The 12,342-nt window shown below is 38.6% G+C and overlaps 1 protein-coding gene and 1 pseudogene across 1 annotated transcript in view; both read right to left on the bottom strand.

The window, feature by feature from the left end:
- The window catches only part of LOC127493512 (ubiquitin carboxyl-terminal hydrolase isozyme L5 pseudogene), a 52,416-nt pseudogene extending 48,749 nt beyond the window's left edge, over window positions 1–3,667 (bottom strand).
- The window catches only part of DPYD (dihydropyrimidine dehydrogenase), a 962,084-nt gene that overhangs the window by 93,301 nt on the left and 856,441 nt on the right, over window positions 1–12,342 (bottom strand). The gene's annotated exons all lie outside the window — the stretch shown is intronic.

Raw genomic sequence — 12,342 nt, 5'->3', positions numbered from 1 at the left:
TCAAAGTTAAAAAAAAAAAAAAACAACTAGAATTTTATGCAGATATGGTAATATCTAAAACCCCATTATTTGAAAGTTTTGGAAATTTTCCATGTTTTATGACCACAAATCTTTTTATTTACTTCAGTGGGATTTATAAGTGATATTGGGAAATAGGGATGTTTCTGATAGCAAAAATTTAGATTTAAAAAAACAGAAGATTACACTTTAGATGAGGGTTTTCATGAACTGATTTATATTTCAATTTTTTCTTCTGGAAAATGTCCAGAGGATTTATATTTTTCAAAAGTTTAGTGCAGATGAAAAGCTAAAATCATTCTTACCATAGGAAGAATATCATCTGTATTTCTGTGGAATATCTACTAGGGATTTATTTAACATGCTGGTATTAGATTTAAAAATTAAAGCACATATCATTCCATTTCCTGTAAGTTACCACTTCTTGACAGTGCACAATTCTTGGACATAATTACTTTGAGTCTCTAGAGTAAGATCAGTAAGCAACTAATGAAAGATTCCTGGTAGAAGTAGATAGAATGAGACAATGACTACATAACTGAGATCAAATTATATCCACAGGGAAAATGGTCCTCTCTGTATTCTTTAAAAGTCTATAGTAAAAGCACACTAATTCGGATGAATTGTGTAATAGTTTTTAGGAGTTGGTGAAAAGTCTGAATTATAGATTGTTGGGAAAGAATTGCATTTTTAGATACAACCTCTGCAAGAATTTCTAGCAAATACTCCTCTAAAACAGCACATTCATTGTTGGTGTTCATATGAATTTTGATAGCATACTTGAAAGCTGTTAATTATCTTAAGTAGCTTAAACAGTTTTTTGAAATGTGTTTATACCAATAATCTGTGTAGTAAAGTAGGGTTTCTTACATTATAGCATAAATGCATATTATAGCTTCAGACAACTAAGCATCCTGTATTTTTGATTAGTTGTGTCTAAAATATACAGGTTTATAGTTCTTCATTGGTAGTCTCTGAGAAATTTCTAATCCTTTCTTTCAAAAAGCCACTTTTGTCATTCAACATTCATAAATATTTTCCCTAAATAAAATCTCATATCCTGATAAAGTGTTTTCAAGTTTGGACATTGGATTTTTTTAGTGGGTAACAAGACTGTAGTTTTTCTTTCAGGTATACATTCACAGATTCTGATTGTAAAAGTCTGAGGGCCGGGGCCAGTGTTGAGGCTTAACAAATAAAGCCACTCTCTGTGATACATGCATACCATATAGGCTCCCTTTTGTTGTAACCTGGCTGCTCCATTTGTGATTCAGCTCCCTGCTAATGGCCTGGGAAAAGCAGCAGAGGATGGCCCAAGTGCGTGGCCCCCTGCTACTCACATGGGATATCTGAAAGAAGCTCCTGGCTTCAGCCTGGACCAGGCCTGGTTGTTGCAACCATCTAGGGAGGGAACCATTGGATGGAAGATCTCTGTCTCTCTGTCTCTCTATCTTCAAATAAGAGTCTGAGGGACTCTATGAACATCACATTTTTTTACAAATGTAATCTCCAAACAGCATGTTAAACATAATATTCATTCCAGGTTTGGGCTCTGATTCCCTGCTGTCTGCATTCAAATCTCAACTCTCCCACTTAGGAGTCTTGCCTCTATTTCTCACCTGAAAAGCACTGCACAGGATGCACAGAGTGATAAAATGAGGTAATCAAAGCAAAACTTTTAGCCCAGTTCTTGGGCTCAGTAAGAGCTTGGTGAGAGTTAACAGTTTTATCTATTGCCTGGGAATCAAAAGAGAAAACTATGTTCATTTGTCATGAATAGTTCTCATTGTATTTTCACTTACTCTGCTCCTACCAATGTACAAAGTTTTAGACAAATCCCGCTTCCAAAGGAATTTCCGTTTCTATAATTATATATATTTAACCAATGATTTTAAGTATTTTATAGAGGACCAAATTCAACTTTAATATCCAGAACTTTTCAGAAAACACATTTCCCCCTTTTCATAAAACCAATGAATTGGCTGTTTTGCCATCTCTGCTGTGTGTAATGATCTCTCAGGAAGTAATTAGTAGTTGTCCTTTGATCACATCTTCAAGTCCTTCCAGTTTCTTGGAATGCAATTTGCCTGAGTCGGAAAACCTGGATTTAAAGTGACTACATGCTACCTGACTCTACTTGCACCTATAAAGATTAGACTTCAATCCCCATTTAGTGATTTTGTTCTGTTCTTTGGAAATCGAGATGGTATTTCTTAGTGGAGAAAATGACAGCTAAGTATGAGTTGAGTAGTTCTAATAATGGTGGTCACTTGTAAACATTTTATAATTTTATATTTACATTCTTAAGGGATGGTCTAATCACTACCATTTTCATTATGTAGTACTAAAAAGTCAATATTTACTGATGAAATCAATGTCATCATAATTTATTCTTTTCTTTCCAACTCAAATGTCTACATATCAGCATCCTCCTCACATTGTGTTTTAGAAAAAGCATCCATTTCTTCCCAAGTCAAAGTACCTGGGGAAAAGGCTCTTAGAATGAAGATATGTGTACAGCTTGCTCTAATGATCAGGGTTTTTTTTAATAAATTAGGTTAATTTTTTTTTTTTTTTTTGACAGGCAGGGTGGACAGTGAGAGAGAGAGACAGAGAGAAAGGTCTTCCTTTGCCGTTGGTTCACCCTCCAATGGCCACCGCGGCTGGCGCACTGCGGCCGGAGCACCGTGCTGATCCGATGGCAGGAGCCAGGTACTTCTGGTCTCCCATGCGGGTGCAGGGCCCAATCACTTGGGCCATCCTCCACTGCACTCCCTGGCCACAGCAGAGAGCTGGCCTGGAAGAGGGGCAACCGGGACAGAATCCGGCGCCCCAACCGGGACTAGAACCCGGTGTGCCAGCGCCACAAGGTGGAGGATTAGCCTAGTGAGCCGCGGCGCCAGCTGAATTAGGTTAATTTTTAAAATGCTGCCACACTTTCCTCTTCACATAGACTCTATTCTCAACTTGTAGCTTTTAATTACTACTGAATTAGGTATATTGTAATCTGAATTCTACACATATTGAACATAATAAAAGAAAACTTTAAAAATGCCGTCTGTTGGTGATTGGTGTGTGAATTTTTTGTATACACAAATTATATGTTATGCTCTGCCTTCAGCTGTTTTTTGACTTTCTATATTCATTGCACTGAAACTCTGCATAGAAAACCCACACTTTTTCTATCTCAGCCCCTGCCACTGCCTCACCTCACTCCACTCCAGCACAGACAACTTACATCTTGCGACATTCAATATACAACTGGACAGTAGGTAAGTATTTAAATAGTTGTTTTTTTCTATATATTTTTTCTATATATATGTTTTTCTATATATTTTTCTATATATTTTTCATTGGTGCAAGAGTGTGAAGCCAAATATTCTCGAGAGGACTGCCAAAGAGAATATATAGACATATACCCAGGAAATAGTCTAGTATCATAAAGGTATGGAAAGCATCCAGTACACATCAAGAGTACTTCCAAACAGCACTTGCAGGTTTTCTTTAAGTCCTCTGGAGACGTGCATCCATCATAATGCTTGATTAAGGACTGCATGAATAGAAATCTCACCTGCAGCTGTAAAGATATTCTAAGCTTCTTGGCAGGTTTATCTTGGGGATTTCCTGCTGTTTGGCATACATCAGCCATTGACTGGTAATCTAGGAAATTCACAGGCACTAGAAGACCTTTGGAGGTTGCTTGAAAAAGGAGAGTCTGAAGTCCATTCAACAATCAGTTACTGACTTGATGGATGATTTCAAGAGAAACTGAGGTGGCTTGAGAGAGAGAAGGCAATATTCCTATTAACAGTTTGGACGGTCATGCAGCCAGTTATCCGCATGTATCTATACGGGCACTGCACCTGCATGAGGAGGTTCCATGCCAGGGAAAACAAGGCAATCCAAGGGAGGCCTATGCAGACTTCAGGATCAAGCTTCTCCCCACTGCCCAAAGCCTCATTTCCTTCACTCTCTGGCATATTTGTCTATCATTTTAAAATACTTAAATCAACAGACCAGAAGGACTGGTTCATTAGGCAACTGGTAGGAGAACATGAAGTCAGAACCCAAACTAATTTTTTTGTGGAAGAGCTAAAATTCCAGTTGCTCAACATCAAGGGTGGAAGAGAAGGAAGAAGAGGTAGTCCTGTGACCTTAGTGGGTAAACAGGGAGTCCCTGGGAAGCATCAACCCAGTTGGCAGTATGGAGAGCGGCTGGATAATAAGTGGTGAAGGGCCTCAGGAAGGGAGGGGACATGCTCAAAAGAGCAGTGATTTATCCTGAGGCCACTGAACATAGGGGACCATCATATTTTCCCCAGTGCAACAGACTGTTGTGGGTACCTAGAAGAGGTGGAAAGTTTACCAGTTTTGTGCATGGATTAACAGAATTCTAATCATCTATCTGCCACGCCATGAATTAATCCCAAGTATCAGAAGCAATGATCATCTCTGCACATGATGATGGGGAAGGCACTAAAGTGATATAGGGATTGTGCAGGTTTTGTGAGCATGTAGCCCAAGGCTAGAGAGCTGTGTCTGCTCTTTCACTACTAGCATGGAACATTGAACAATTTGTTAATCTCTCTCAGCCTAGCATCTTTCAATAAGAAAATGAGAATAAGGATTCATAACTTGTATGGATTTGCTGAAAGGATCAAAGTAGACAACATAAAAAGTCCCCACAATGAAGTTAAATAACAGCTCTTTGGCGATTGCTTTTATCATCATTGTGATTACTATCTCTAATTATCTTTGGGCAAATAAGCTTGTACTCATGGACTGATTATAATAGCTTTCTTCTATAAGACAAACCCATACATCATTGAATAATAGAGCAGAAATAACCTGGCTGTACATTCTGTGGGTGGGTATAGTTTAGAGGCATCATTGGCTCCTTAAAACAAGACAGGGGGTTGAGGAGACTCTGTAAGAAAAAGATCAGTAGGACCAAGGAATCCTTGAGGTGGGCATGTTGCTATCTAGAGAAGATACAAGAATGCTATTAAACAAAAGAGACCATTGTGCTTAGGATCATGACCCAAAAGTTAAGAAATCAAGGTGAAAGTGGATTTTATGTACCATAGAACTTGAAACAACTTCACATCACAATTGTAGGTAGATGTTTTTCAACTTTCTTCATAGTCTGTCTGGTCCCCAGCCAGGGCAAAGAAAGAATTTTAGATTTTACAAACTTCAGAATATACACACATAGATATAGATATGGAAATATATATATGAAATTATTTAGGCTGGTTATTTCTGAAGCAATAAAATATTTAAAACTCAATGTATTGTATTCTGATGAGCCCAGAAATGCTAAGAAGGGGAGGCATGAAAGCCATGATTTGTGACAGAGAATAAACATGATTATTGTGTATAGAAGTCTATATGAATTTGTCGTTGCACTGATTTTGATACCCCCCCCCATAAAACTTTTGTTAATGCTAAGAGGAAAAACATAGATAATCTCCTAAACTCACTTAGACATCTCTGCCTTACATATTTTGGTGGCAAATTAAATTTATCACTTCATTATCCTTTCCTGGCAGTTGGAAGTTGTAGACTTTAATGGAAGGTGCCAGGGTTGCTAATAGAATCTTCTCGTCACAGATGAAGGAAATGTAAGAGAAAAACTCGCAAAGATTTGATGAGATTTGTTCTAAAAGCTATGGCACTCTAAAGTACAAACTAAGAATGAAGCCTTTACTGGGGATTGCATTAATTATTTTGCAGATTTGTAATGCTTTCTCCACCATAAATAAAAATGGAGCAATTTTCACAAGTGATCACTTAGCCACTATTGCTTATAGAATGGAATTAAAGCTTGTACAATGCTCATTTCCCCAAACTTAGTTCATCTGTATTTTCCTAATCCCCTAGCTTTAGCTACTCCTTTCCTTCTGAGAGTATAACAGCAGTCACAGTGACAGCAGGTATAGGTAAATGATCAAGGGCACCGTTTTTGTAAAATAACAAAAGCAAAAACAAAACCAGAATAGGGTTTGCATCTTGCTTCCACTACTAAACAACTAAACCTCTTTCACCTCAGTTTTCACCTTTGAAAAACAGGATATATCTATAAATCTAATGCCTATATTATAAACAAGTGAATTTCAAAAAGATTGTAGAAACTGATTTAAAAGATGAGCTGATTTTTGCATCTCAAAATTGAAACTCATGCATATTGTCTTCATAATATGCATTTTCCATGAATATTTAAAAAATCTCTTATATTCAAGGATTTCACCAAAATAAGTGTATCTTTTAACTCCAGGTTCCATGAACTTGTTGAACTATCCTTGTATGTATATATGTATGTATATGTACATATTTATGTATATTCAATTGTATAAAGTATTTAAAGAGTTTATTACTATTATTTTTAGCAAGTGTCTATCTTACAAAAATAAAAAGTTTATCTTGCTCATCACTCAACTTTTATTATTTACCACAGTGCCTTGGCATCTAACATATTAATATATGTTGCATGAATAGGAGTATATTTAAGTAATTAAAATCTAAACTCAAAGTTCCTAAGCTAGGCAGACATGTAAAATACATTCTAATTAGTACCCCAAATCAAATCTGTCACAAAAATTATCAGAGGTCAGAAAAGTTTTGTGATATTCATTTCCAGTAGATAATTTTCTAGGAGATGCACCCCAGATAATAGAAAATACAAAAACAGAGACTTGAATACAAAAATAGCAGAATAAAAATATAGTTTTTGAACCTTTACAAATATATAATACTAATGTCTCACAAAGTGTACCTGGAGTGAAAGGAAATTCAATCTCAAGAGTTTTGTTTTCAGTTCTATAAATGTCATAATTTTATCACCATTAATAATGATACTTCTGGATGACAGAATGCCAATGCATGTATTTAATGTATCAGAAACATACTTGGTTTAAAGTTTCCAGACAAATTTCCCACTGGGTTTGTTTGTATAAGGGAAGGTAGGGCGATAGGGCAAAAGAGCCCAGCCCTGCATGTAACACTCTATCAGCAATCAATTTAAGGTTCTGTTCTGGAAGCTTTGGCCTCAGGCAAGGCCAGCTTTTGTTAACAGAGGCTGCAGGCACTGGCTGATCCTACAAAGCAAAGCTAGCTGAAGGCTACCCAAGGACCTAATCAAATTTTTCATCTTTAAGAAGCAGCTTCTCATTTGAATTGTGATGCCACATCCACAACCCACACCACTCCTCCTGGAGCCAGATGTGCCCCTTCCCCATCTCTGAGCCCTAGCCAGCCTCCCTGATGTGAAAGGCCCAAAGTATTCCAATCCCACACCCAGCTGCAGGCAAGTTGGCAGAGGGAAACACATTTGTTTATGCCCCCAGCCATCCATTTTCTTTAAGCCGGTTTCCAGCCAAGATTTTTATCTAGGTACCAGTTATTCTTTTCCAGTGGTTAGCTTCATAAGGTTTTCCGTTCCCAAAGGCTACCTGATTAAAAGTAATTTGAACATAAAAATGTCTTTGGTATTTCTTATATTGTATGTCTTATTTTGTCACTAGAAATTTTATCAAATGCTTATCCTCATATTTCTTTCAGAATGACTTGTTTGCTTTTCTATAAAAATGTATTTATGTATATTTGAACAGAGTAAAATACACAGATTACAGGTATATAGTTAGAGGAGTTTAGACAAATATATGTACCAATGACACAATTTCCCTAATCAAGATACAGAATAAAATCAGGGCTGGTTATATCGCATAGAAGGTGAAGCCGCCACCTGCAGCTCTTGCATCCCAAATGGGTGCCAGGTCGGGTCTCAGCTACTCCACGTCCGATCCAGCTCCCTGCTGATGTGCCTGGGAGAGCAGTGGAAGATGGTCCAGGTGCTTGGGCCCCTGCACCCACGTGGGAGATCTGGAGGAGGCTCCTGGTTTTGGCTTGACCATTGCAGCCATTTGGGGAGTAAACCAGCAGATGGAAGATATCTCTCTCTCTCTCTCTCTCTTTTTCATTCCCTCCATCCTCCCTCTCTGTAACTCTAGATTTCAAATTAATAAATAAATGATAAAAAAGGGGATAAAAAGAACACTCTAGAAAATTGTCTGTGCTTCCTTCAGTGCCTCTACTTATTACTGTTCTGAATTACAATAAAATAGATTTGTTTCTCCCATTCTTAGTTGGAATTGCTTATAAAGCACTCTTTTGTGTGGCATCTCTCTTAACATATTTTTGAAATTTGTCTATCTTAAAACTGAAAGGATGTTTATTATTTCTCTTGGCTAAGTACGTAAGAGTAGAATTTTTGGGTCTTCTAAGAAGTTAATGAAGTTTCCAAAGAAGTGATACTATTTCCTACATGCATATGCAAAGTATGAGAGTTTTAGTTGTGCCATTTCCCTGACAACATTTAAAAATTTTCAGGCATTATTTTTATTAATATTCTTATTGTTATTATTATTATGTTAGCCTTTCAAGTAAGTAGGAGGTAGTATCTCATTGTGGTGTTCTGATGCACTTTCTAATCTCATCTGAGCATTTTTCTTTTTCTTTTCCTTACTCAGGTGATGAGTTCTTAACTAGTGCTATCGTTTCTTGAGAATACTACTCCTAACCATGAGCCAGGCTATCTAAACTACAGTGGTATCTAAAGACATGTGCAGCGGAATGTAGGTTGATGAAGACAAAAGATGAATCTACTAAAACACATCCTGGACTTCCTTCTGCCAATCTTTCTTTGGGTTCCCCAGGGAAGGGGAGCAGAATGAGCCACCCCCAACACAGCATCACAGACACCTGATGAGAATCTTGGTAAATGAATTCAACAGAAATAAAGGAAGAATAAAGGCAGGGAGTAGCTCTGTAGAATGTCTGTTCAACTCCACCTTGTTTCTTTTATTTATATGTCACATTCTCTAAGCCCAATTCCTACCTCAACCAATCAATGCATTCCTCTTAGCTGGAAAATCATCCATGAAGCTCATTAGAATCAAGCACATCTCATTAATTGATTCAAAAGTGAAAAAAAAAAAGAATTGTTTCATATAATTTAGTTTAAATAAATTTTTAAGCACAGTGCAGCTCAATGTAACTGTCCTTTCATGTTGTACCTTTCAACAGCTGAATATTCTAAATGGCATTTCACAGAAATATGATTTGATTTGAGAACATCTGCAGTAGTCTGGAACACATTTTCCCCTGTACTTGACTTTTAGCTCATTATAGCTCTCAGATGTTCTCTCAGCAATCCTGTGACATATTGGAGTGTTACTGAACAAACATCAGTGAAGCCTATGTCTTGAGTAGTGTCAATCTCAGTTGAAAATGTTTCAGCTTTCTTAGCATCAACACTAGAAGAATTTAATTAACCCACTGAAACTTTCAAAATGATAGTTAATGCATGGAGGAAACGCGAAATCAGAAAAGAGGGGGGAGCGTGGCTAAGTGCTTAACCTCCCACAAGCTGATGCCTGCCACCCTCAGCCTGTGCTCAGGCAGATCCTGAGGAGCTGTGCTACTCGGTACAACTTCCCACATTCAGCAGGCGAAACCTCTGGCTTGCTCTGTTGCCCCTACGGAGATGGAGAAGGTGGAGGTGGCAACAACTGCTGTCACACTCCCGTGGCCCCCGCTCGAGGTCAGCTTCCAGCCTCTAATCAGCTCTCATCCAGCTGCTCTGGTGTTTTTTAGTAGGTGGGGCTGGGAGACCAAGGTCAGAAAAGAGCTGTCGGCAGTGACATGATTTTTTGCCCACTGCTGCTATTACATTAAGGAAGCAGCTGGTGAGATAATGTATGCCAAAGTGCTTTGTAAATTATAAAGTGCTTATATAATTGTCAGGGATAATCGCTACTGTTGTTTTATTCCTAGGTTGCAGAAAGAGCGCTGAACTGGGCTGTTAGGTGGCAAAGTCCATCACAAAGCTGAATATGTGGGTGTGTCAGGTCCAGAGAGGGGTCTTGGGGGACAGGACAGTTTGGGAAGATAACAACAAGGAGAAAAAATTTGTCTTCACAGATTGGATGAGCACATATGGTGACAGAGCGCCATGGACAGGATAGGGGAATACCATGTTACAGGACCAAAAGTATTTACAGGACCAAAAGTGTGAGTGTTTTGGAGTGTCCTAAAAGATTAACTCCAAGAAGAAGATTTTTTCATACACAGAAATACTGTTTATTTTTAAGCCCTTGAAATGCTTTTTGCCTTAGTCTGGTGTATTCTTACTCCTACCAGACTTTATGTTTCAGGTTATCCTCAAAAATATTCTCAAGTTGCTGTGACCCCTGCTATCCTGTGTATATCCTTGCATGATTGCAACAATCATCCTGTACAATAAATAACTCTTTGTCTAATTTGCACACCAGACTGTGATCCTTTGAAGGGCACAGTTACATTGTTATTAATATTTATATCTGTATCACCTGGTACATGTAAGATGCTAACAATTGTTTGCTTGGAAAAAAAGAAAGGAAGAAGCAAAAGAGTGGTTAAAAATTAAAGATGAAATTACAAATATGAAGGAGTGGTAACTGGTTGACTATAACACAGATCTAGTAAAATACAGACAGGGTGATGCGTACTGGATTTGGAGTTGATCAAATCATTGATAACTTCGGCAAGAGCAGTTTTAGTGGTTTTTGGAGGGTGGCAGTGGGTAGAAATCTAATTTGGTTGAAAGTAGAAAAGCAAGTTAAGAGTGAGAGACAGTAAGTAGAGATGACATTTCCTATAACCTGAGCGAGAAGGGAAGGAGGAATTCAGACCCTGCTCTTTATTTCACTTAACAGTCCTACAAGAGCTACGTTATTATCCTAAATTTTTGGATAAGGAAACAGGGGCTAAAAGAAAGTATGTAAGTTTCTCAGTGCTTACTGCTAACAAAGAAATAAACCATGAAAATTGCAGTTGGGATTCCTCGGTTGGATTATATTAATCCTAATAACTTAATTAAAACCAAGCTGCCTTAGTCTACTTGACTGCTAAAACAACACACCATACCCTCGGTAGCTTGGCACTTGTTTCTCACCATTCTGGAGGTTGAGAAGTTCAAGATCAAAGTGCCAGTATCTGGTTGATTTGGTATCTGGTGAGGGTCAGCTTTTCTCTCATTGTATCTTCTTCATATGGTAGAAAGGACAGGGAGTCTCTAGGGCATCTCTTTTTTTTTTTTAAGATTTATTTTATTTATTTGAAAGACGGAGTTACAGAGAGAGGGAGACAGAGAGAGAGGTCTTCCATCTACTGGTTCACTCCCCAGATGGCCACAATGGCCGGAGCTACACCAACCCGAAGCCAGGAGTCAGGAGCTCCTTCTGGGTTTCCCACATGGGTGTAGGGACCCAAAGACTTGAGCCATATTCCACTGCTTTCCCAGGCCATAGTAGAGAGCTAGATCAAAAGTGGAGCAGCCAGGACTCGAACTGGCATCCATATGGGATACCGGTGCTTCAGGCCAGGGCTTTAACCCACTGTGCCACAGCGCCAACCCCTATGGCACTTCTTTTATAAGATCACTAACCCTCTATGACTAATCACCTCTCTTCTCCATCTTCGTGGTCTAATGCCTCAGAAAGATCCCACTTCCTAATCGACTTCCTTTGGGGGTTAGGATTTTAACCTGTGGATGTTTGGCAGGACACAAACATCCAGACCATAGCACAGACACAATGGCACAATAAATATTTTCACTCCGTGGTGTGGAAATAAAGGCTATATGGCAGCCTTGGGCACTTTGCCAAGAGATCAGACCTTGGGTGGTGTGATGTAATGGGAAACTGCACTATAGTGCCAGTTGCCAGCAGGTGGGAAGGGGTGCAGAAAGAAACTAAAGAATATTAAAGATCAGTGCTGTCATTTCACAATTTTTTCATGGGGCTAAAGTGCCATCAACCTCTCTGGCAACAGCTACAATTTATCTAGACTTCTACATGTTAATGCTCACTGGCTCATTTTACTGTGTTAATTATCATTCCTGAAATATTAGTGGTTTAACAACATAGAAGTTCACCTGTCACTCACAAAATGTCTGATGTTTCTCTGGCTGTCCTTTAGGCGGTGTCTCAGTGAGCCAGGCCAGTCCTTTTACTTTGCCATGATCTCAACATGAGACTTCAGTGTTCATCATGGCAAATGAAAGGAGAATGGAGAACGGAGTGCTAGTTCTCACAGGCTTCTGCCCAAAGAATCACATATCAGTCTGCACACTTTTCATTCACTAAAGTCATCCCCTTAGTCTTATGGAACATCCATGGGGCAGAGAGTTTTTCTCCTCCCATAGAACTAGGAAGGGTCAAAGAAAAGGAACTATGAGTGAGTACTCGCTATGTCTACTACAAACGCCGAAAGCATGAGAAGAGT

Source organism: Oryctolagus cuniculus, chromosome 7 (assembly GCF_964237555.1).
Source record: "Oryctolagus cuniculus chromosome 7, mOryCun1.1, whole genome shotgun sequence".
In the NCBI taxonomy this organism is placed as follows: domain Eukaryota; kingdom Metazoa; phylum Chordata; class Mammalia; order Lagomorpha; family Leporidae; genus Oryctolagus; species Oryctolagus cuniculus.
The sequence above is the reverse complement of the archived record's forward strand: the minus strand, read 5'-3'. Positions and strand labels throughout refer to the sequence as shown.